The sequence below is a fragment of the Astyanax mexicanus genome, chromosome 11, assembly GCF_023375975.1.
Source record: "Astyanax mexicanus isolate ESR-SI-001 chromosome 11, AstMex3_surface, whole genome shotgun sequence".
Classification (NCBI taxonomy): domain Eukaryota; kingdom Metazoa; phylum Chordata; class Actinopteri; order Characiformes; family Acestrorhamphidae; genus Astyanax; species Astyanax mexicanus.
In genome coordinates this window covers 50,200,671-50,224,457 of record NC_064418.1, presented here as the reverse complement: position 1 = coordinate 50,224,457, position 23,787 = coordinate 50,200,671, and the positions used below count along the sequence as shown (strand labels likewise).

The 23,787-nt window shown below is 39.2% G+C and overlaps 1 protein-coding gene across 2 annotated transcripts in view; it reads left to right on the top strand.

Moving 5' to 3' along the window:
* Window positions 1-23,787, top strand: part of itprid2 (ITPR interacting domain containing 2) — an 85,444-nt gene that overhangs the window by 5,388 nt on the left and 56,269 nt on the right. The window lies entirely within an intron of this gene.

Here is a 23,787-nt window from a genome sequence, read left to right as displayed (position 1 = left end):
GATTTACCTGAGGGCGAGTTCAGTAATTATCGACAGAGCTAAACGGGTTTTCAGCGGTGATATAATCACATTTAATAGGCTCTGTGAAGTGTGTTAACCTGCCCTGCCCCGCCCACTAATGCCACGCCCACTGTCCTAACACTAATGTCTCTGTATTGATTATCCGTTAGTGATATCACTGCTACTCTGATCTATTAAATCTGATCTATGAGAAAATTATGACTACTGGTTTCCTGAAAGGATATATTGAGCTGTGATTGATTAACAGACCTGTATACCAGATTAATACTGCCTTTTTAATGTATATTTAATGTATATTTATTTATTTTCTTGTTTCTTTGTGAAATACAGTAGGTCTCTGTAAATAGTTTATGATGCTGCACATGATGAAACTCTTCCTCTTCCTCATTCTCTGCAGCAGCTAGTAAAAGAAAATATTCAGAAAAACACAAACGAGTCGATCAGGAAAAGCACCGTGTCTACATCAACCCGTCAATTAGTATTCATGGCCCCGCCCACCTCGGCTCGGGATCGCCCACAGGCAGAGCTAAAGCCGGGCGGCGACGCCGTCTCGTCAGATAGGAGATAACTAACAGCGCTAGGAACAGCATGCAGTTCATTCCTGTGTTATTTGTGCGAATAACACATCAGTGTTTATATACTTTTTATTCAGAGCTAAGAAAAAATGGTTAAAATTAGTCTATGGAGGAAAAACACCACCAGCCAAGTACAATTGAGATAGGTAGGTGTTTGGATTTTTACTGGACCTGGACTACCCACCCCTGTGTGTAACTATAGGGTTAAATAGGATCTCCGGTGGATTTGGTGTTTTACAGAGACTCCTAAGACTAGTTCAGTGGCTGAATTGCACTGAAAAGCAGGGCATTATTACACATGTTGTAAAGTAACATATAACATTACAAAGACTGTTATTAGTGTTAAAATGTCTTTACTTTAAAACATTACTAACTGTTGGTTGTTTCGTCTTGTTTTGCCTCCTGGTGTCACAGTGCTTTTAGCCAATTAGAGGCGATATGTTTGCATGTATGAATATTCATCGTTTCCCCTCCCCTCTCCTCCACTGGACTAAAGCAGCGTTATACTTGAACACCGGAGCGTTTTTTTTTTTCCCCTGAAAAACAGCTCACATGGCATTCATTCATTCATACTAGAGATTTACCACAACTAGACATTTTAAAATGAATAAAAAAATGATAAAATAAGACTTTTAATTAAATGTATGTTTGGTGTGGACTTTCAGACTTTTCAGTTTTGGGTCTGAACCAAAGTATTAGGTGTGAAAGGGGGCGTGAACCAAGATCTGGATCTAAGCACCTGAGTTTGGTTCAGACCAAAAGACCAAACAATACTGAACAGTGGTCCGGTTCTCCTGCAGTCTGAAAGAGTAAATGTTTTAAATAGAAATTAATTTATTTACACTAACAGTAGATAAACTGAATTATTTATAAAGAGAAATAAAATTAATCTGAGAAGAATATTTTACACTCTTTGTGCTGCAGGGGGCGCTGTGTGTACGAGAAGGGGTGTCGGATTCTGACCGAGAGCTAAAATTCTGCACAACAACTAAAAAAACAAAGAAACTCAAATTCGAACTCTAACATAAATAATATTTTATATATATTAGAGAGACTCCTCTCACATAGCTGATTAACCTCAGAGTGAAACCGAAACTACACGGATCAAATACAGTTTATACAATGTAACAAAGGTTTTTAGACACGGAAAACACCAAATATGGGCGAACAGACGACTACAGAATGATGCTCGACTTGAGTGATCTATAGAGATCTATCAGTTAACTAATCGACTGATCAGAAAGATGATTAGATTAATTAGTATCTTATTAATATATTGATCAGTTTTAGACGTATTGAGGCTGATGGAGGGAGGGATGTTAGAGCTGGATCTCCTGCAGGAAGTGTGGATCTGTAGAAGGAAATGAGCTGCACTCTGTAAATATTTGCTTGTTTGCTGCTGTTCTTCTCCAAAAACCACAACTAGAACTTTCAGAACGACTCGGATCTCTAAACGCTTCCAGCCGTCCTGAAGCCCCGACCCGACTCCTCCCGGCCCGGCTCTGTTAGAGCGGTTCAGGCTGGAGGTGTTTAACTGTAGGTTAGTGGGTTAATGTTGACTGAGGGAAGTGAGACAGGTAGAGAGAGATACAGGTAACAGGGATCTTATGAGCTACTTCAAGATGTGTGAGTGTGTTTTTTAACATGGGCAGAGTTTAGGTGCTGTCACATGATTGTAAAAGTGTTCTCTCTCTCTCTCTCTCTCTCTCTCTCTCTCACTCATTCTTTCTCTATCTCTGTTTGTCTTTCTCTCTATCTCTCTTCCTCTCTCTTGCTTTAGGTCTCCCGCTCTTTCTTTCTTTCTTTCTTTCTTTCTTTCTTTCTTTCTTTCTTTCTTTCTTTCTTCTACGCTTTCTTGCTCTGTCTCTCTGCATCTCTTGCTGAATCACTCTTTCTCTTTTTCTTTCACTCTTATCACTTTCTTTTGCTCTGTCACTCTTTCTCTCTTTTCTTTCTCTCGGTATTACTCTCTTTCTATCACTCTGTCACTCTCTCTTTCGCTCTTTCTCTTGCTCTGCCACTCTTTCTCTCTCTTTCTTTCTCTCACTCTATTACTCTCTTTCTATCACTCTGTCACTCTCTCTTTCGCTCTTTCTCTTGCTCTGCCACTCTTTCTCTCTCTTTTTCTTTCTCTTGCTCTCACTCTCTTTCTCTCTCTTTCTTTCTCTCACTCTATCACTCTCTTTCTTTCGCTCTTTTACTCTCTGTCTCTTTCATCTGATAAAAAAAAAAAAACCTAATGGGCTAAATAAACCACTTCTGACACCAAATTTTCCATGCAAACTAATAATTAATAAGTAAATAATAATAATACTTTACTAATCAGAAAATCTGTACAGTATTGCACAATTACATTTTTTGTGGATGATGTATCGTCCCAGAAATTTTTGTGATAGACAATATTCTTTTCATGTTAGGATCATTAAATGCCACTGACATAATGATGATGTAATGGCATAAAAAAAGCAAAAATAACAACATTGTAATTAATCACAGTTTGGGCAATCCACACTGTGTGTATGGAGTCACAGTTATTGAAGCACCGATTGGCCATTTTAGCATTACTTTATAAAATACAGTTCACATACAAATAAACACAATAAAACATCACTATTATCACATATTACTGAGGTAAAGTCCATTTATTGTATGATAAATCAATAATGTAATTATGGTGACAGTTCTTCCTCAGTACAATATCGATACCTTCTTATACTTCTTACATAGAAGTTATTATGATATATTGTACGATTAATCAATAACGTGATTGTTGCACTTCAGATCTGGTCAATAGCCTGGAGGTGCTGGTGACCCCTGACCCGGCTCATTACTCTCTCAGTGGGAACGGGAGCTCCTCGTGATCGGGGGTCCGGGTGGTGGGTGATGGTGATCTGTTGTGTTCTGACCCGGTTTATTATTATTCTGCTGTTGTTGCACGACTGAGTCACGTTTCAGCCTCACTGCTGTCTGCAGCAGTGCGGGGACAGAGCGCAGGGGGTTGTGGGTAATGGGAAAGGCTTTGGGGACTCGGTACACAGGAAATGAAGTTGGCTGGGCGCCGGAAAAACCGACCCCATTTACTTTATTCTCCAGAGAGACGCCGGCACGGCCAGTACAGCCAGTACAGCCAGTACCGCCGGCGTTACTGAGGAACTGGACCGAGGTTTGGATGTGCTGAGAATTCAGAATCAGAACATTTCAGTGATGTTTGAACACATTGTTACAGAACATGGTGAAGTGCTGAAGCTGCTTAAATATACTTTACAGTAAAACGTAAGGAACTCTTACCAAAACAGCTCCAGGAACAATTAAAAGACAATTACTGACAACATTTCTCTCAAATTCCACATGGTGAAATATCCCTAAACTGCTTTCCTCCACCAGTCTTACACACTGCTTTTGGATAACTTTATGCTGCTTTACTCCTGGTGCAGAAATTCAAGCAGTTCAGTTTGGTGGTTTGAAGGCTTGTGATCATCCATCTTCCTCTTGATTATATTCCAAATGTTTTTAATGTGGTTCAGGTCTGAAGATTGACCTTCAACTTCAACAAATTCGAATGTCGGTCAGATGCAGACTGCAGGATAACCTCAAGTGACCTATAACAAGAATGGCAAATGGCAGTGGTTTCTTATTTTTTCCAGAGCTGTATTGTGTTGGTGCCTCATGTGCCTCAATGAGTTTTACTGTTTACTCTCTTGGCTTGGTTTGTTTTTACACAGGTGCAAACCTAAATGCACTAAAATGTTGCCCTGCAAACCGTGCAGGCACATTCTCTCCTCTGATTGGTCAGAGCTGTCTTGTGTAAAATGTACGGGATGTGTGGTGTGGTTGTGAGTGGTGAGCGCTCCATAGACAGTGATTAGTGTGAAAAGAATTCATCGGAAATGCATTAGTTAATAGCTGTATTAATTGTTCCGGCTGATAAATCAAGTTAAACTGCACCTGAACAGCCGTTTACTGCAAACCTGAGTCGTATATTTGGTAGTTGAGTCATATTGAAGTCGGCTTCTGCTGTTTTGGCCGTTGCTGCTTCATCATTTTCTGATTTAGTTTCTTCTACTCCTACTTCTGTTTTTGTTTTTGCTGCAGCCTCTGCTTCTTTTTCAGCTTCTTCTGCTGCTGTTTCTACTGCTTCAGCTTCCTTTACTTTATCTTCTGCTGTTTCAGCCTCATCTGCAATAATATATTATTTTCTCCTGCTTCAGCTCAAGCCTTTTCTTTACTGTCTTTTGCTACAGTGCTTCATCTTTTAAAACTTTTTCTTTGTTTTCTTGGTTGTTTGCTCTGTTTTCTGACGCAGCTCTTATTTTGTTAGTTTTGTTCGAATCTTGTGGCTCCAGTTCTGAAAGCCTCGGTTCATTTTGGGCACGTTTAACGTAATGAAAAGTATTTGATTGTGTGAATGATGTTCAGTGTTTGGGTCTCGTGTGTTTCTGAGTGGTGAGGATCTGGTGTTTCTGGATTCCTGCTCTGAGTTTTTTGGAGTCTGTTCTTCTGGCGCTTCTTACAGATCGATTTCATAACCGTATCCTCAGCTGAGACTGCGCCCCCCCCCCCATACTCATAGTATTCATATTCATCACCAGGGTGTGTAGTGCATGTGTGTGTGTTTTGCATGTGTGTTTGTAGTCTATGAACTACACTGTGATCAAAGCTGAGCTCCTTGTATCTTAATGCTGGATCTGCTGAATGTTGTTATTGTCGAGTCGCTGTTGCTCTGGGCTTAAACCAGATACAGAGTGCAGGGCTGCACGAGTGTGTGTGTTGTGTGTTGCATGAGTGTGCATGTTGAGAGTTGCACGAGTGTGTGTGTTGCACGAGTGTGTGTGTTGTGTGTTGCACGAGTGTGTTTTGTGAGTTGCTTGAGTGTATTGAGTTGTGTCTGTGTGCGTTATAAGTTGCGTGAATGTATCTTGTGAATTGTGAATGTGTTTTGTAAGTTGCGCAAGTGTAAGTTGTGAGTTGCGCGAGTGTGTGTATTGTGAGTTGCGAGTGTCTGTATCCCTGTCTCTGTTCTGAGTGTTGAGTTGCCAGTGTGCGTGTTGTGAGTTGTGCAAGTCTGTGTGTTGAGAGTTGCGCGAGTGTTAGTTGTGAATGTGTGTATCCCTGTCTCTGTTCTGTGTGTTGAGTTGCAGGTGTGTGTGTGTGTGTGTGTGTGTGTGTGTTATGAGTAACGAGTGTGCTATGAGTTGTGCAAGTGGGTTTTGTGATTTGCAGGAATACGTGTGTTGCGAGCTGTTGATTTGCAAGTGTGTGTGTGTGTTGTGAATTGTGTGACTGTTGTGAGTTGCACGAGTGTGTGTGTTGTGTGTGTATCCTTGTCTCTGTTCCCTGGTGGTTCCGTATGGTCTGTTTCCCACCGGCCGGTGTGAGGGTAATGATTAAACAGTGTTATGGTAATGATGGTGCAGAGCTCCTACTGCTGACCCTTAAACAACCCAAATCCTCCAAATCATAGAGGAGAAAAGTTATTTTTATATATTAATATGTTTGTAGTAGGGCTGCAGCTATCGATTATTTTTGTAATCGGGTACTCTACTGAAAAATCGATTCGATTAATCGAGTAATCAGATAAAACATTTTTTTTTGTTAAACAGCAATTAAAAAGGCATTTTACTCAATAATGAATGACCAATTGGTTTCCTTTTTTAGATAAGTTATATTTTTAAATTCACAACATACATTTCCAAATTGCAAATACAAATAAATAAAACACAATAAATAAATAAATACCACAATAAAAAAATACATTTAATTACATTACTTTCAAATTAGGATTTCTTGTAAATAACAAATATAGGGTATAAATCAATAAAAAAGGCATAAACATCGTCTTTGTGTTGTGCATCTTAGCTTCTGAGACGTTGTCAGTTCTGCCAGTGTTGGATCAGTGTGCTGCATTCTTTTACCACCAAGCCGCTTCTCCAAAATATATCAGGACCTGTGGAATAATTGTGATACAGAAGTATTACAAATGCTGCTTTTTTCTTTATTTATATGTTGGACTACTTGGGTCTAATTACATCACTAAGACTAATAACTCTAATAATAAGTTCATGGCCGTGCATTTATGAAAATTGACACCTATCGCATTGGGGCACATTAGACACTAGTGGTAATTAATATTTTACCCAATAAATAAGAGACACACTTCTTTATATGAACAACACAGTGTTCATACTTTTTTGTCTCACTGGCCAAATGTACTCTTAGATGAAGAAATCAAGCATTTAGTTTCCAGCCAAAGTAACTTCAGTTTAGCTAACTTTTAACATTGTTATTGTTTATATTCAGAACTCCACAGCGCTGTGTTTACTGTTTACATAAAGCCTGTATGAACTCTGTTCTAATAAACCAGGGGTGTCAAACTCATTTTGGCCGAGGGCCACATTGGCATATTGGCTGTCCTCCGAGGGCCAGATGTAACTTATAAATATAAGAAAATGTAACCAAATGTAATATATGTAAATGAATGTAATTACTCCTTAATGTTAAATAACTCTCAATATATTATTTATTCAATCAAATATTACAGTTGCATGGAAAAAATGTTTGCTTGTTGCTCTATTAACATAAATCCTGTTATGAAATCCAAAAACTCCATCAATCAAGAACCAAACTATACAAGTGAATAGAAATGACATAAAATACAAGTTATATTAACTTTGATCAAAACGTTTGATACTGAAAAGAGGCTTAATTAATATAAAATCAAAAATTGTGAGCTGTGACAGATTTAGCATTTCCTCATCCAACCACTAGTGGGAGCTGCAGCAGCACAAGCCCACAGTCTTTACTGAGTCAAAGCTATAGCCCAGCCACGGGCTACAGGACTCAGCTCAGCCAGTCTGGAGCGTTTTTAAAATTTTAAGTTCTTCTGTGTATGAAATAAAATAACCCCACTAACCGGATAATACAGCTCTCTACAGTTCATCTTTCAGCCCAAGCAGCTAACAGCAGCAGTTTAGAGCAGCGTCACGGAGTCACTGCTGGGATTACATTATAAACAGGTCAGTTAGCGCGCTGCTAACCTCAGGATGTTTATAACTACGGAGTTTAGAACACACCACGGCTGCAAGGTTAGACTGTTGAAGGCTACTGAAGACTATTAAAGGCTATTGGAGGTTATTGAAAGGGTTATTGGGGGCAGAAATCAGTAAAGGCTGGTTAGATAAGTGATTCACCTCCTCGTCCTTTGCTGAGGTGAAACTGCGACTAGCGCTGTCACAGTGATGTTTATTAACCTCATTAAAACAGATTTTATCAGCTATTGTCTTATAAATATTTACACATAATTTATATCTCTTCTAAAAAGCGTTTATTTTGGTCAGTAACACTCTTCGTAACACAAAATGCATACCGGTCTTTCGCCTTGAAGCACAGCCGTCCGTCTGCATCAACTTCTCTTTTTCTGGATATTACGGGATAAACATGTCTCAATTCCACCCGCGAAGTTACACCTTCCCTCCGGCAGGGTTTCCACATCAATGACTACACTGCCGTGTAGTGGCAGTAAGCCGTAACTTTGCGGGTAATACAATCGACAAGCATTGTGGGAAATTTATTTTTTGGTCAAAGAACGCTTCTGACTTATTTATTATAGACACTAAGATCTTACAAGCTCTCGCGGGCCACATAAAAAGACGTGGCGGGCCACATTTGGCCCGCGGGCCTTGTGTTTGACATGTGTAATAAACTAACCACACATTATAGACAGTGCTTCTATTAATTCACACTCCAAAGCGCTGTTGTTTTGTTATTAATTCACATTAATGTTAATCTCATTGATTTATTATAAGTTATATTTACCTGCTCTCTCGGCGTCCTCGCGTCTCGGGTGTCCTCGGCTCAGATGGTGCAGCATTAAAACGCGCTGTTTTGGCACTGCACCGAGTACAGGTCACAGTTCCAACATAAAATGCTTTTATTCCTTTAAAATCGCTGTTTTCTCTCGCCGCTTCCATTTTTGCCGCTGCTCAAACCTCCGTCTCCCTGTTCCCGGGCGAGGGTGACGTAACGCTGAGCGCGTTGAGTTTATTAATTAAATAAACGATTACTCGAGGCACAGAAAATTAATCGATCAATTTTGTGAATTGAGTTACTCGATTTACTCGAGTAATCGTTTCACCCCTAGTTTGTAGAAAGTTTGACTATTCTCTAACTGATACATATGGTCCATAAATTGATATACAAGTTGGGAATAGGTCGTAACTGAGGACCTTGAAGAGAAAGGATGGGAAAAAATATTGGTATTGTGATGTTTCTCATAGTTTTCAAAAACATTATGATGTATCACAGTAGTATATTGTGGCGTGGAAGAGGAAGGAGGACTCGGGAGACTCATTGCAAGTACTCAACAGCTCTTTATTAACAGGCTTGCCACTCACTTATAGCCTTTAACAAGGCTAGGAGAGCGAAACCCAACTGCTAACACAGTACAAACAGCCCTGAGGCCACCAACCCAGCTACCCAGCACAGAGATGGTAGGTCCCCTTAACCCACCCAAAACATACCCCCATAATGCCCCGCTGGCCCCGGATTACCATGACCCACCCCCACAGGCACACTACAAGCCGGCACACACACACACACACACACACAGACGCCACAATATATATATATATATATATAGTGTCTCACATCTACAAGGCTGGTAACTCTGACAAACTTATCCTGTACAATAGAGAAAACTATTCTCTTTCCTTTCCTGCGGCTGTCCCGATGAGTGCCAGTTCCATCATTATAACGTGTTGAACACGTTTTTTTACTAAATTATTTCATATTATTTAATTATACAATTTATTATTTTTATATGTTAAAAATTATGCCATGAATTTATGGTGTGTTTGTGTATGTGTGTGTATGCGATAAGGGTGTGTGTGTGTGGGTGGGGTGGGCGATATGGCGCTAAAATAATATCTCAATATTTCATGGAATTTTTGAGATAACGATGCTCTTGGCAATATGACAAAACACTAAATTAAAAAATATATATTTCAAGAATAAAATCACTACTGCAACTAAATGAAAATTCCATTTTATTATTGCACACAATCTGATATATTGCACACCCCTAATAACTGAGATAATAAAAAACACAATACTTGTATCAGATTTGTAACAGAAGTCAATAATCCAGAATGATCAATCATGATAATAATAATATTAAAAATAATAATAATAATAATAATGCACTTCAAATATCTCCATATATCCAGGATTAAAGTAAAATAAATGATACTGGACAGATATAAATTGTATCTAGTAGATATATAATGGGAAATGAGAACAGTGTGAATTTTCCTTTTGATAAAAACAGTAAAAAGTGATATTGTTCACCGTATTTAAAAATGTTGGTGATATTATAGCGTACGATACATTATCGCACACCCTAGTGTGTGTATTTGAGATTAGATAAGATTTGTGTGTGCTGTGTAATACTGATTTTTATCTATTTTAGTTTGAGTATGGTGAGGAATCTCCCTCGTGCACACGCTCTTTATCACCACTGCTGATTTCACTCTCGCTCTGGAGCGGCTCTGTAATGGTTTAGAAAGGAAATAATGCAGTTCTCCTGCATTCCTTCACCTCTCACAGAAAAACTCACCTGTTCTCCCCCCCCCACCTCTGCTCTTTCACGCCTAGGGGTAGAGTTTCACGATTATGCAGGGTTGGAGGGGCCATAGGGAGCTCATGGGGAGAACCAGGGCAATTCCCGGTGGGCCGCTCTGTAAGTGGGCCACTAAAAGTGCTAAAAATAGAAAAATAATGTTTAGTGTTTAAAGAGTTTTCCTGTTGGTTCAGTCTGTCGCACGAGTATAGACCGTCGGTCTCGTCTCAAACGATGCATATTCACTACTTACTTAGTGCACTGTGTGTAAATTAGCAAACGCTTTAATAAGCACTTGTTATTAAACGTTAAATAGTGATTCACGGATGTGTGCTGATATACATTACGTACAGAGAGACTACACACACCGGTATAACTTTATAAACTAATATAACATTTATATACCTTACATTTTAGCTTCAAACTAAAATAAAAGGTATATAACAATAACAATAAAATGTAAGCTGAAGTGGTTTGTACATAGACTGTTCACAGCTTTAGACTCTCTTTTATTAAATTAACAAGTTAAATAAAACAAAAGAGCTATTGAAACTAGCACTGCCAGTGTTGGCCAATTGTAGCAGTGCAGCTCATGTCGCTTCATCCTTTTATAGCATACGATAAATACATCAGCAAAAAAAAATCATTTAAAATATCTAGACATCGGCTGATACCAATACAATTCAGAATAATTCAGATAATAATACTAATTATATTAATTTTAATAATAATAATAATTCCCCAATCTAAACTCTAGGGCTAAATTAGTTCCCAGTATCGCAAAACAAAATATTGCAATACTTTTGACATATCGATATTTTCGTACACCCCTAGTTTATACTGGAGTGCCTGAGCCTGATATTCAGTGCCTGAGCCTGACTTGATAACCGTCCCAAACTTGGGTCGGGTCGGGTCGCACTTAAGAAAACACTTAAGAAAACACTTAAGAAAACACTGATGTAGGTGTCTGTTTTTAATGCTATTTTATTTAATTTTATATGAAGGTTTGACAAATCAAACTGTGTTTTAAATAAAAGTTAAAGCACAAGTTAGAATGTTATAATCACGCAGCTCTGATTAAATTAAAGCTTCACGTGTTCGAATTACGCACTTGACTTGCAGCACTGTGTGTAGCTGTTCTTAATAAGCATTTATCTTAAATAACAGGTCTACGCTTCTTCAGTGTTGCAATGTTTATTAACATTATTCTGAACAGAATTCGCTCATTCAAACAGTTATAAAATGTTTTTAAAAGCTCAGTTTTAATGCTTTACATGCTAAAAAGATGTGGGGTTTAAATCGGGCTCAGGCTCTTCATGACAGTTCATAAGAATAATAATAAAAATAACGAAATAAACTAAATAAAACAGAACATTTTTAAACAATAAGTAATATAAAACAAATAAAAATAACTTTTTATTAAAAAGTATAAAGTAAAGGTTTAATAATGGTGAAATAATATAAAACAAATAATAAAACACATTAAATATTGCAATAGAATATAGAATGAAATGAACATGAGAATAAAACTAAGAACAACAAAGTCAATCAAATAAAAAATATATATTCACAAAGAACAGAAAAGAAGCTAATAGAAAGTTAAGCTAAAAATAATGTTTTTAACAGTTTAAAAAAAAAGCTATTTTACCACTCAAGGCCTGACTAATATTAATTGGTAAAAAGTTACAGATTTTTGTAGCGTAAAAACAGAAAGCTGCTTCACGCCTTTACGAGGCGGGCCGGGTTTGGGCAGTATGTGCACAGGCTCGAGCCTGATGAGCCTGATCTAAACTCTAGTTTATACCCTTCTGTTATTGGAGGAGCTGTACATTAACATTAGAATACATGATGTACTCCACACTTGGTTCCTCATGGAACCAGAATTGTCTGTTCTGTAGCATCAACAATTAAAAGCACTTTTATATTAAAGAGTGAATGTTTTACTGTAATATTACTGTTGGCTTCAGGGAGGAACTGGTAGGAACTGGAATGGCGCTCTGTTAGTTGCTGTAATAGTTGTGTGTGGTTGTTCCTGTGGTTGATGCCAGCGCTGCGTGCCCGGGCTCTGTTCTGGGCACAGAGTAACACCATGTGCCGAATACAGAGTGTTCCCCCAGGCAGAAACACAAAGAACCCACCAAAACCTCCGGAACCGAGGCGTGGAGCAGAACACGGACAGCCAGAGGACAGGAGACCAGTCCTGTAGAATTATAAATATATAAAGTTCAGTAGGTCAGATCTGCTTTATTTTACTTTATATTCGGTAAATGTTTATTTGCACCGATCAAACTAAATATTATGATCCATTATGATCCTATTTTCAGCTAGTCGTATAATATAATAATTCCACTCTGTAGTTGTTTGTGTTTCTCTGTATACTTTATTTCTATTCTCCCTGTTCTTCAATAGGAAAAAAAACACCACATAGATACAGCTATTATTATGATGTATGGGTTTAGGGGTGGGGCTGAAGGGAGAGATGATTGGCTGAGCTGCAGCAGTAGCAGTGTGCCTCTGATAACGATGAGACTCAGATAGTTGGACATCAGCAGGGAGATGGTATTAATGATTGATTGATTGATTGATTGATTGATTGATCGATCAGCATATTGTGATCTGTCTTTGTACCAAAGTACACGGAAACATCATCCTCTCCAATAGCACAGTTAAACCTGAGAGGAGCTGTGGAGACAGAAATGACCAAAATAAGTGTTTTTAAAGGAAATGTTTATAAAATTTTAGGCAGGAATTCTATTATTGAAAAAAAAAAAAGATTTAGGGTTTATTGGGTATTTTATTGTGTTTTAGTGCAGTGTTCTGTTTACAGTGTTCTGTTTACAGTGTTCCAGTACCGTGTTCCATTACAGTGTTCTGGTACAGTGTTCTGGTACAATGTTCTGGTACAATGTTCTGGTACAGTGTTCCGCTACAGTTTTCGGTTACATTGTTTCAGTACAGTGTTCCGTTAAAATTTTTAGTTACAGTGTTCCCTTACATGTTCCAGTACAGTGTTTCTTTACAGTGTTCTGATACGATGTTCTGGTGCAGTGTTCTGTTACAGTGACCTGGTACAGTGTTCCTTTAAAGTTTTTCGTTACAGTGTTCCAGTTACAGTGTTCTGGTACAGTTTTCTGTTAGTGTTTAGGTGCCGTGTTTAGGTGCCGTGTTTAGGTGCCGTGTTCCAGTGCAGTGTTTAGGTGCAGTTTTCCGGTGCAGTGTTCTGGTGCAGTGTTCTGGTGCAGTGTTCTGGTGCAGTGTTCTGGTGCAGTGTTCTGGTGCAGTGTTCTGGTGCTGTGTTCTGGTACAGTTTTTGGTTGCAGTGTTCAGGTGCAGTGTTCAGGTGCAGTTTTTGGTTACAGTGTTCAGGTTACAGTGTTCAGGTTACAGTGTTCAGGTTACAGTGTTCAGGTTACAGTGTTCAGGTTACAGTGTTTTGGCTGCAGTGTTTTGGCTGCAGTGTTTTGGCTGCAGTGTTTTGGCTGCAGTGTTCAGGTTGCAGTGTTTTGGCTGCAGTGTTTTGGCTGCAGTGTTTTGGCTGCAGTGTTTTGGCTGCAGTGTTTTGGCTGCAGTGTTACAGTGTTCAGGTTACAGTGTTCAGGTTACAGTGTTCAGGTTACAGTGTTTTGGCTGCAGTGTTTTGGCTGCAGTGTTTTGGCTGCAGTGTTTTGGCTGCAGTGTTTTGGTTGCAGTGTTACAGTGTTCAGGTTACAGTGTTTTGGCTGCAGTGTTTTGGCTGCAGTGTTTTGGCTGCAGCTTTTGGTTGCAGTGTTCCGGTGCAGTGTTCTGGCCTCGGCTGAGCCAGTTGGGTCCGATTGGGCTGACAGTTTAATGCTTTATGCTGAAGATCTCCACATGCAGGATCAGAGGACTGAAGGTGAAGGACCTCAGGCGTTTGGGGGTCAGTCAGACGCAGGGAGGAATGTTCACTTCCTGTCGGACTCTGGAGGACGGGTTTGATTATTGTCTGGATTTATTCTGGTTCTGTTCGTAAGAGATCTCTCCGGCTCTTCAGCTCTGAGGAGAAACGGAAAAGACTGAAACGCTGGCTGAGCCTGAAACACTACTTAAAGTGGCGGTAATGTAAGCAGTGTGACACTTTCACTCCAAACACAGGGACGAGCGATGGCTCGAGACGAGAGAGAGAGAAAGAGTTCTTCTCTTCTTCTTTTCTCTCGGTGGTGAATTTAGTGTAGGTTATGTAATCCAGAGGAAGTCGGGGACTGTCTTCACACGGTCAGATATTAATAAACTGTTGAGTTTAGCTGGAGACTTCCACAAAATGCACTTTTCACTATACAGTTCCCATTAGATAGGGCTGCAACTAATGATTGATTAATTTGATATTCAATAGGGCTGCACAATATTGGAACAATTTTATATTGCAAATGTAAATTCTTTTTCAACGATATATATCGCGATATTAAACAATGCAGGGCCCATGACGTCACCAGCTCCGCCCCCACCCAAGCAATATCTCGCGTCCAGACCAATCAAAAGCTGAGTCAGCGCTGAGCTCTCAAAACCAGAGAAAAACAGCAAAACAACAGTAATCTGCTCTTTAATCAGGCATTAAAAAGGCTTTTTAAAAGGTAAATAAGAGCGTTTGTTTTTCTGGGATTAAAAGCGTGAATTCAGCTGCAACTGGAAATATCTGCACTGCTAAACTGTGCTGGACTGAGGAGCACAGCTTTCCACACCTGCTCACGTTTACAAGCATGTGCCCCTCCCCCTCGTGCTTCTCAGGCAGCAGCAGCCTGTAACTCACACAGACACAGAGACAGCGCTGTGTATCTACCTCTTGTGTCAAGAATCAAAACATTGTAACATGACGTGTTTGATTTATTTGCCTGCGATTTGACTATAGCGCATGCGCTCATCACAATGACGATGCTTCAACGTTATATCGTCCAGCCCTAGTAGTCAAATAATTCGATTATTTTTTCAGATTAGTTGGCTAGTCGATTAGTTGGCTAGTCAATTAGTTGGCTAGTCGATTAGTTGGCTAGTCGATTAGTCTGTGATTATTTCTGCCATCTCTAAAAAACAGAAACAGCTGAACATTCAAAAGCCAGATAAATGTCCACATGTTCCTTAAAGAGTAACTAAACCCCCCTGATTTTAGCTGACTCCACCCTCAGCTCAAATTTGAAAAAGACTAAAAAATTGGGAGGGCACTGGGTGATGTATGGGTTTAGGGGCGGGGCAGGAGGGGAAAAAAAGAGAGCTGATTGGGCTGAGCAGTGTGCCTCTAATAGCATTGAGACCCAGATGGTTGGAAACATCCTCCTCGCCTGTAGCACAGTTTAACCTGTGTTTCTGTCCCCAGTACTTAACGTAATGCGATACTATAAAAAAGAGAGATTAATTAAGGATAAAAATGGTAATTTTTTAGACTTTGTTTTTTTTCTTTATTTAGTTGAGTAGTTGTTTCTTCTCATAATCTGGATTAGAACATTACTCAAAAAGAGCTATTCACTGTATACCAACCTAAAATCTTATATTTTTTACAAAAAAACAAAACTTTTGTCACTTTGGCGCTTATTTATTTTTTACAGCTATTGCTTTAAAATGAATTTCTTTTTTTTTCTTTTTTTTTTTTTTTTTTTTTTACAAAATAATATAAAAAATATTTTTACACTGAACAAATTAAGAAGAATATTATTTTCTTCTCCTGTAAGGTTGCTGCTTTGGAGTTACAAGGTGTTAGCGTGACAGCGGTGATATGCATGTTAATCAGTTGAGAATAAATATTTAAGCTTCTACATGATGACTCACTGATCCTGCCCCCGAAGCTCCTTGTGATTATTCAGTTATTCAGACACTTCATCGTCAAAACAGCAGAAAATCAGCTGCATAGATCAGAATAATATTATAATAATGAAGAATAAACAGGGAGGTAAACACCTGATCAAACAGCGGTTATCATAAAACAACACGTTATATAAAACAGGAGTTACAGAAACGTTAGCTGTGAGAAATGCACAGGTGTGTTGATAAAAATTTTACTTTGGTGGATTGCTATTGTAACGGTGCAGCTACCTGGACGTGTCCAACAAACTCTTCTCAGCAGAGGAAACTGAGCTGCTGGTTGACGCTGTGAAGGAGCTCCAGCAGCTCATTTACGGGAACAGCAATGTTATTTTATTTACTATTCTGTTTATTGTTGATGTAAAAGTTGGGTTTGTGCTGCTGTGTGTTCATGTGTGTGTAATAAGTGGGGGTGTACGCTCGGCTCGGCACAGCGCCTGTGTTACCGAGATAGCGACGAGCGTCTGACTGTTGGCGTCTGTCTAGGTTGTATTCAGTCAGTCGAGCTCCTGTGTTTTCTGTTACCAAGATAGATAACAAAAAAAACATGAACTTTTAGACCTCAAGTAATGCAAAGAAAACAAGTTCATATTCATAAAGTTTTAAGAGTTCAGAAATAATCAATATTTGGTGGAATAATCCTGGTTTTTAATCACAGTTTTTTTCATGCATCTAGGCATCATGTTCTCCTCCACCAGTCTTACACACTGCTTTTGGATAACTTTATGCTGCTTTACTCCTGGTGCAAAAATTCAAGCAGTTCAGTTTGGTGGTTTGATGGTTTGTGATCATCCATCTTCCTCTTGATTATATTCCAGAGGTTTTCAATTTGGTAAAATCAAAGAAACTCATCATTTTTAAGTGCTCTCTTATTTTTTTTCCCAGAGCTGTATATTCAGAAGCACTGTTACTGTTTAAACGAGACAGTTGGAAGGTGTGAAATTAGACTGTTATTGGGGTGTAAGATAGCAATGAGCCGTAGTGTTTTCGGTAAAATAAAAAATGAGCAGAGCTGCCATTGTTTCTCTTTGGTTTGTGAGAGAAATCCACGGTGAGGAATGCAGAGATCCACACCCTGCAGGCTTCTGATTGGCTGATTTTCATTGTGTTTCCTCGTTGGGCACCCCGGGTTGGTGCAGGTACTCCATCCAGATGGTATGAGTAGCTTTCACTGGGGCCCTCATGTTGCATTGTTGTGCACTGATGGAATGATTGTGATAAGAGTGATAAGCTGCTATTTGTGGTTCTATAAGGTCTGAAACGGGCCCGTTATTGAGCCCTGTGGGACCTCAGGGAGGGAGACAGGAAGCCGTTACTCTTTCACTCCTCCTTCACGCACCGCCCGGCCGTGCCGCCTTAAACAATGCCACAATAGCGGGCAGTGCGTCAGATGGGCGAAAGCGTTGGGTCCGGAGCGATGCCAGTTGTAAAGGTCAGTCAGGGTGGAGGTGGAGGTGGTGTGGGAATCGGGTTTCTGCTGCAGGTGTAGCGTAAAGGCCAGCGCTCGGCGCCGGAGTTCGGTAAGCCTTATCTTGTTATGCTTGGACTCGCCGCTGCCATGGCAACCTTTTAACTCGGTAAGCAGATAGCGCCGTATCTAAGCCTCCTGACGTTGTGTTAACACAATAATATACTGTACATGTGTGTGTGTTTATCCCTGTGGAGCGTTTAGTTTAATATAAAAGCTGGATATTAAAGTAGAAAGTAGATTATAGAGCAGAATTCTTTGGAGTTATTTTAGCAGCAGTCTTGGAAAAATCATAGACTAGAATAAAAGAGAAAATTTCACATGAAATTGAAATAATTTAATAATAATAATAATAATTTACTCTGAATAGTATAGAAAAATAACATTAACCTTCACTATAAAGAACTTTTTCTACATTTTATACACTTTTATACACAAGTGTTTTTTAAGAACATAAATACTATAAAAAATACACTGAATTTAAGTGCATTTTAAAGCATTTTAATTTTGAGTTCTATTTGCTCCAAATAGCTGCAAAATACATGTTACCTACAGTTTGTAGGTGTATCTAAGCCGCCTGACGTTCTGTTAAGACAATAATATGCTGTGCTTATCCCTGTAGAGCGTTTAGTTTCATATAAAAGCTGGATATTAAAGTAGAAAGTAGATTATATAGCAGAATTCTTTGGAGTTTTCTTAGCAACAGTCTTGCGAAAATCATAGATTAGAATAAAGGAGAAATTTCCCATGATATATTATTAATAAACAAATGATTCAATGTCAAAATAATGTGTCTCTTGTGCTGCAACACTTTCATAATACCATTTACTCTGAATAGTATACAGAAATAACATTAACCTTTACTATAAGTAACTTTTTCTACATTTTATACACTTTTCTTAGCTTGGTTAAGATGAATAATACTTTTAAGTGTTAAAAGAACACATTTTTTTCTGCCCGATTTCAAAATGCAAGCTTTGTAAACTTATTTATAATAATTAGTTTTAATATCATCACTATAATTGTTGATGTTGTGCTTACGAAGCCACATTATAATAAGAGAGCAAAACTATACAAATACACTTAAATTCAGTGCAATTTAAAGCATTTTAACTTTTGATCTCTAGATGCTCCAAATAGCTGCAAGGTGTAGGTTAACATGTAAATGTCCTCGATCATTCTGAGATATTCTGAGATGGTGTGGTGCAGTGGATAACACCACAACCTGCTAGTGAGTGATCACATCATGTGGGAGACTCCTAACACTACATTGGCCCACTTCTGTAATAGGAATAATAGGAATAAATAATTATAATAGTAATTTAAATGCCATTTAATGAGATCTTTCTAAAATCATAGGGCCTGTTGGTTCCTTCATGATTCTGCTTTTCAAGATAAACTTGAACAAACTGTAACAAACTATTTCTTCATCCGTGGTGCAACAGACCTCTGGAGTTTGCGTCATTACGTGGTTGGAGTCGTGCCCGTGTGAGAAAAGTATAAAAGTGCATTACTTTCTAGCAACATTAGTTTTATATAAAAACAAACATCAAACACATTTCTCTGCTGATCAGCTTCAGTTCTGGTAACTGAATGTTTTTGATTGCATGCGTTTATTAAGATCTGTTTATTTCTCGGCTTCTTCACGCTGATCTCTTGAGTCTCGGGTATATATTTGATGAGTCTCGTGTACAGATGATATGTTTGGGCTGTGTGTGGCCTCGGGGACGTGGTCACGGCTCGCGGCCCGGCGGACGGGACTGGGATGTGGGAACTGGTTTATTCTCTGTTCTGCAGAAAAAGAGGTCACAGTGTGCGTGTGTGTTACTGAGGGGACAGAATCAGGGGTTGGGGGTCTATAAAGCTATCGTTTTATAAATAGTGCAGATTTTTGGGAAGGATGTGGAGCAGAAGAGATGTTTTCTGGCAGGTTTTGGATAATAATAGCGGCGGTGTTTATTCCAGCATGCTGAGCAGAAACAGCTGGACAGTGCAGGGAACGCTCTGATGCTCCGGGCTTCCTGAACATCCTGGTGTTTGTCATGGACACACATTTTTATCCTCAGTTTCCCTTTCCTCTGTGTTGTATATTGGTCAGCTGAAACAGCTGGAGGATGACACTCATGTGTGGATGCTGAAAAAAGATCAAAGGCTGTGATATTTGGCGGTTTTCTATGAGGAAATAAAGCAATGACTTGGGATAGTTATTTAATCAACACCATTTTCTCATTAACCAAAAACAGTCCCTCAAGTCGAGAAGTCGATAAGCGAGAAGTCGATAAGCGAGAAGTCGATAAGCGAGAAGTCGATAAGCGAGAAGTCGATAAGCGAGAAGTCGATAAGCGAGAAGTCGATAAGCGAGAAGTCGATAAGCGAGAAGTCGATAAGCGAGAAGTCGAGAAGCGAGAAGTCGAGAAGCGAGAAGTCGAGAAGCGATAAGTCGAGAAGCGATAAGTCGAGAAGCGATAAGTCGAGAAGCGATAAGTCGAGAAGCGATAAGTCGAGAAGCGATAAGTCGAGAAGCGATAAGTCGAGAAGCGATAAGTCGATAAGCGAGAAGTCGATAAGCGAGAAGTCGATAAGCGAGAAGTCGATAAGCGAGAAGTCGATAAGCGAGAAGTCGATAAGCGAGAAGTCGATAAGCGAGAAGTCGAGAAGCGAGAAGTCGAGAAGCGAGAAGTCGAGAAGCGAGAAGTCGAGAAGCGAGAAGTCGAGAAGTCGATAAGCGAGAAGTCGATAAGCGAGAAGTCGATAAGCGAGAAGTCGATAAGCGAGAAGTCGATAAGCGAGAAGTCGATAAGCGAGAAGTCGAGAAGCGAGAAGTCGAGAAGCGAGAAGTCGAGAAGTCGATAAGCGAGAAGTCGATAAGCGAGAAGTCGATAAGCGAGAAGTCGATAAGCGAGAAGTCGAAAGGAGATAAGCAAGAAGTCGATAAGTCGATAAGTCGATAAGTCGATAAGTCGATAAGTCGATAAGTCGGGAAGTCGGGAAGTCGGGAAGTCGAGAAGTCGATAATCGTTACGCGAGCAGTCGATACGGGAGGAGTCTGTATCCCAACTCAATCCCTCAAATCAGTCAATCCTTCAATTCAGTCCCTGAGAAAATCCTTCCAGGCAGTCTTCATTTAGCAGTCCCTCAAATCAGTCTGAGACCTACAGTCAGTCTTCCTCAGGTCAGTCAGTCCCTGATGCAGTCCTTAAGTTCAGTCCCCCAGTCAGTCTATATTCTTTGGGCAGTCCCTCAAATCAATCTACCAGTCGTTCCGCACCAGGTGTTCAAGTCAGTCCTTGACTCAATCCTTAAGTTCATTCCACCAGTTAGGCAGTCATCATTTGACAGTCCCTTAAATTAATCTATGATTCAGACCCAAAGTCAGTCCCTATCAGTCGGTCAGTCCCTATCAGTCAGTCTCTCTTAGTCGTTCCCTGTCGGTCATTCCCTAATGGTCGGTCTCACTTCGTTGGTCTCACTCAGTCGGTCTATTAATTGGTCCCTCAAGTCACTCCCTCAGGTCAATCTCCATGTCAGGCAGTCTCCATTAGGCAGTAGTTCAAGTCTGAGCAACTTGATTGGACTGTGTTTAGTCCCCCAGTCTCCATTGGGCAGTCCCTCAAATCAATCTATTAGTCGGTCTCCCTCAGTTGGACCATGAACCAGTCCCTCAAGTCAGCTCATGACACAGTCCTTCAAGGCAGTCTCCATTGGGCAGTCCCTCAAATCAATCTATGAGCCAGTCTCTCAGTCCCTCAGTCATTCTCTATCAGTCGGTCTCCCTCAGTCGATCCATTGTTTCAGACCCTCAAGTCAGGCAGTCTCCATCAGGCAGCAGTTCAATTCAGAGCAACTTCAGGGTCTGATTTATGGAATGTCAGTTAGTTATATCAGTCCTCTCCACAATCAGTAACCATAGTCTGTCCCCCAGGTCAGTGTCCCTTTCAGTCAGTGTCCGTCTCTCAAGTCAGTCTCTCGTGTCAGTCCCTCTTCCTACACCACGAAAAATAGAAAGGATTAAATGCAAATGCTAAAACCTTTGTTTACCTTGTTCATTTACTTAGCTTGTAGGCATCATAAGCATAAACGATTATTGATACACTGGTTCATTGATTAAATCTTGAAAAGGATTCAATCCATCACTGCAGTCATGCTAAAATCTTGTATTTCCAGAAGCTGCATTTCTGCTGTTTTGACCATGAAGAGTCTGAATAATCACTCTGAGCTTCAGGTGCAGGATCAATGAGTCATCATGTAGAGGCGTAATGACTGCTTAAATATTTATTCTCTACTGATTAACATGCATATCACTGCTGTCACGCTAACGCTAACACCTTCTAACTCAAAAACAGCAGCATTAATGGAGGAGGAAATGATTTTAATTTTCATGAAAGTCAATGTATATATACATATATATCAAATAATGCAAAGAAAACAAGTTAATTTTCGCCATTTTCATGCATCTTGGCATGATGTCCTCCTTCACCAGTCTTACACACTGCTTTTGAATAACTTTAAGCAGTTCATTTTGGTGGTTTGATGGCTTGTGATCATCCATCTTCCTCTTGATTATATTCTAGTGGTTTTTAATTTGGTAAAATCAAAGAAACTCATCATTTTTAGCATGTTTTCCAGAGCTGTATATATATTTTAAATGTATTGTACACCTATACGTTTGAGTTTGAGGAGAGTGTGTGATGATTTAGGGCTGTAAGCTTTTATTACTGGTTAACTACATTAGTAAATAAGCTTTGAGCCGTAGCTTCAGCGTGTAAAACTAAAGAGATTAAACTTGAGTTTCTAAACACGTCTCAGCAGATTGAGTGCACTAGTGTAAATAGTGTAAATTATTATTTTAATGTGGAGCGGTTGAGTGTGAGCTGTGTACAATAAAGGTCTGCTCACACACTTTATCATGTGTTTATTGGCGCTGGTGTCAGTGGGCATTGTCTGGTGGTTAATGTGTGTAATCATTTCTGAGTATTTACTCTGGCGGGTGTGTAAGTGTGTGTGTGTGTGTGTGTACGGTTTCCGGCGGAGTCTCTGTTCGGAGGGACAGGAAGGACAGTAGATGAGACGTGTCCTGGCTGGCGGGGGGACGCTCCTCTGTTCTCTCGGAGAGACTGTGAGGGTTTTCATAATATTTAGCTTTCCTTGTCAGGCAGGAATGAATCTCAGTAACAGATCATCTGAGAAGTCCTTCAGACGCTGTTAGCACTGCGCTGTGGAGCCGCCAGCCCTCAGATCTGCTCTCAAAACCATCATCTGTCCAGTTTCACAAAAAGAGGAGACACAAATTATTATAACCAGACCTGTACAAATTACACAGGCTGCAGAGTAGGGGTGGGCGATATGGCTCTAAAATAATATCACGATATTTCAGGGTATTTTTGCGATAACGATATACTTGGCGATATAGGAAAACTAAAATAATTAATTAATTTCAGGAATATAGTATAATAGTATAACAGTATAATCATAATGTGGCAAAATAAATAATATAGCATAAAATAATAAAATGCAGCAAAAAATATTGCAGAATATTTAGTGCATGCATATAAACTGCAAACTAAAACAATTATACAATAAATACACCTAAAGCTTCACAGTAAATAATAGACTACTTTTAATACAGAACAGCCCTATTATCACGATATGGATTTTTAATATCATGATATTTCTGTGTCACGATATATTGTATACAATATAATATTGCCCACCCCTACTGCAGATTCATACTGGATTTAAAAAACTCTTATAAAATTATTATCAGATGACAGGTGAGTACAGATACAGCACACCTTCTTACCTGAGTACTAACTAGAGATGTACAATGATATTGGAATTAAAATATATCGGCCAATTAGGAGTGTGATATATCATATGATACACACAATAATATCGGCAAAAACTTTTAAAAACAATAAAAAAAAAACTTAATATTGTGATGTTCCCTTTTTTCTTTTGTTATATGCTGTATTTTCTTTTAATTGTTTGTTTGCAGTTCATATGCAACAACTATGCATGCTAGTTTTTTGTTGTTACGATATATATATATATCACCAAGAATATTGGTGTTACAAAAATACCCTGAACTATTGCAATATTATTTTGGGGACATATCGACCACCCCTAAATGCTGACATATTTACTGCATGCTAGCCACCCTGCTACAATTGGCTTATGCTGACAGCGCTACTTTAAAACTCTTTGATTTAAGCTAAATTTAAATTATTCTTATTAATTTCAATGGATCACTTGTTTTGTATACCCGGCTAATGTAATTTCAATAAGTTTAAACATAATTTTTA